The sequence below is a fragment of the Lepisma saccharinum genome, chromosome 9 (assembly GCF_977018435.1).
Source record: "Lepisma saccharinum chromosome 9, izLepSacc3.1, whole genome shotgun sequence".
Classification (NCBI taxonomy): Eukaryota; Metazoa; Arthropoda; class Insecta; order Zygentoma; family Lepismatidae; genus Lepisma; species Lepisma saccharinum.
The window spans coordinates 84,487,520-84,490,179 of record NC_139237.1 but is presented as its reverse complement, the minus strand read 5'-3'; the positions used below and the strand labels follow the sequence as shown (position 1 = coordinate 84,490,179).

The 2,660-nt window shown below is 42.0% G+C and overlaps 1 pseudogene; it reads left to right on the top strand.

Moving 5' to 3' along the window:
• Window positions 1-315: 315 nt before the first annotated feature.
• On the top strand, window positions 316-2,055 carry LOC145992514 (glucose dehydrogenase [FAD, quinone] pseudogene; annotated as a pseudogene).
• The last annotated feature ends 605 nt before the right edge of the window (window positions 2,056-2,660 follow it).

Below are 2,660 nucleotides of genomic sequence, written 5' to 3'. Positions count from 1 at the left end.
TGCTCACTTCTGCACGAGACAATAAGAGTTAAGAAGCCGAACGCTATAGCAAGGAGAAGTGTTCAACATACAGGTGAGTAGAAGGTGCCACGCAACATTATAAATACGTCATAGTTCAATGTAAATTGTATTTTTTGTAACTATTTCCTTTCGTTTGTTCGTTCGTTGTTGATTGATCTATGTCGATAGTGGCGTATTGTTGATTTTTATACGGGTGGACTTTGAGCTTTATTAGGAATACTAAAATCACGGCAATGGAATGTTTTAAAATGTGCTTGTACTCTTTTGCAGGCCAACCAATCATAACTTCATATAATGCACCTCACACTTGACGGCTATGCACTCCTGTGGTTCCTGTTGACAGTCACCACACTTATTAACGGCGATGTTGTGGATAAGGTCGACTTCGTGGTTGTTGGTGCTGGTGCGGCTGGGTCAATACTTGCCAGCCGCTTGTCCGAGGTTTCTTCGTGGAGCGTGCTCTTGCTGGAAGCTGGCAGAGATGATGACCTACCGGTGATATCCATCCCCGCAATGATACCTCTCGTAATAGGTAACTCTCTAGATTGGATGTACTATACCCAGCCTCAGAATAACTCCTGCCTCTCTACAGGCGGCAGGTGCTTCTGGCCCAGGGGTAAGGTCCTCGGAGGAAGCAGTTCCCACAATGGGATGATTTACGTCAGAGGGAACAGGAAGGATTACGACGGATGGGCAGAACTTGGGAATGACGGTTGGAGCTACGAGGACGTTCTGACGTACTTTCTGAAATCGGAGGACAACGGAGAAGAAGAAATGGCGCAGAACACCCGATACCACTCTACAGGAGGATACCAGAGTGTGGAGAGGCTACCATACGCAGACGCCAATGTGGAAGCCATCATGCAAGGATTGAAGGAACTGGGGCACAAGGAACTGGATTTCAATGCGGAAAGTCAGCTGGGGTACATGAGGACACAGACGACTTCCAAGAATGGTCAGCGTAGGAGTATGGCAAAATCCTTCCTCGCGCCAGTGAGAGGAAGAAGAAATCTGCAAATTCTTACTCAGGCGACTGTAGTTAAAGTTATAATAGATCCAAACGTTAGGAGAGCTATCGGAGTGCGTTACATTAAAAATGGGGAGTATTTTGATGTTTATGTTCGTAAAGAAGTAATCTTGTGCGGTGGTACCATAAACTCTCCGCAGCTTCTAATGTTATCTGGGGTAGGACCCAGAGAACACTTATTGGACTTGGATATTCCTGTAATTTCCGACCTTAGAGTAGGTGACAACCTGCAGGATCACGTAAGTTGTAACGCTGTGGTTTTGGATTTGAACAGAACAGCATCAGTTCCTAAGGACTTAGCTGAAATGAGCGATGACTATCTAGAATATTTCGTGAACTCTACTGGACCACTGTCGGGAATGGGTTCATTACAAGTTATCAGTTTTGATAAGATCAACTCCATTAGAAAACATTCCGATGACATACCAGACGTTGCATTCTACCATCTACCAACAGAGAGCAGGAAAGCTGGTTCATCACGTTTAGGTACTAACTTCGCCTACTACGACCGCATTACCATCCTTCCAACTCTTCTTGCCCCAAAGAGTAGAGGATATATACGTTTGAATACAGTAGATCCTTTGGATAGACCTCTTATATTCGCAAACTACTTCTCAGACGAAGATGATGCAAGAACTCTCTTGGCAGGGACTAGGAATGCCGTCAGGTTGTCGCAAACCCTTGCCATGGAATCTATCGGCGCTACCTTGAACAGTACAAGTCTGCTTGGTTGCAAGGATGTTGTTTTCGGGTCAGACGAGTACTGGCTTTGTGCGATGTACCATTACACACAGACACTGTATCATCAGGTCGGTACGTGCAAGATGGGTCCTCCGAGCGATCCTGCTGCGGTTGTAGCTCCTGATTTGACCGTGTACGGGGTGAAAGGACTTCGTGTGGTTGATGCTTCAATCATGCCAGTGATTCCGCGTGCAAATACAATGGCCCCAACAATGATGATCGCAGAGAAGGGTTCTGATTTGATCAAAGGGACTTGGAAGTTGTAGTGTATGCTTACTGTATTTCAGTTGTATGTTTTGTGTAAAATATTTGTTTTTGATGTATTTGTTTTCTTGTAGTAGTTTATAGTAATGCAGTAATAATTGTGTTTTGTATGAGCGTGTGTCTGAACACTGCGTTACGATATAACAATCAAAAATATACAATTACCCTAAATTGTTTGTCTGAAATACTCTTATTTTCATGTCGATGTTATTTTTTTGGTAATTCTTGTCTAACGTTTTTACCTTTGCAAGTTCTTTTCTGCTTCCGAAGTGAACCACATTACACCTTTGTCTTTCAAATCTGATTACTTTTTCTATAAATGAAACTATTGTAATATGTTCTAAAGATTTAATTTTATTCCGACATATGATATTGGATCGCAAATTTAATGTTACCATCTGACAATGCTTCTTATGATGCTAGTTTTTGATTCCATAATCCTTTCATAAATTGTTACAGTTCCAAATTATAGCGCAAGACATGAGATTTTTGCGTTCTTAATGTTTTTGAGCTGAGTTGTGTCTGTAAGAATTGTTAAAAAGGTACCAGAGATATCTCAAAGAGAAATAAGTAAGTAATTTATTTTGTTGAAAATCACTGTTTTGTT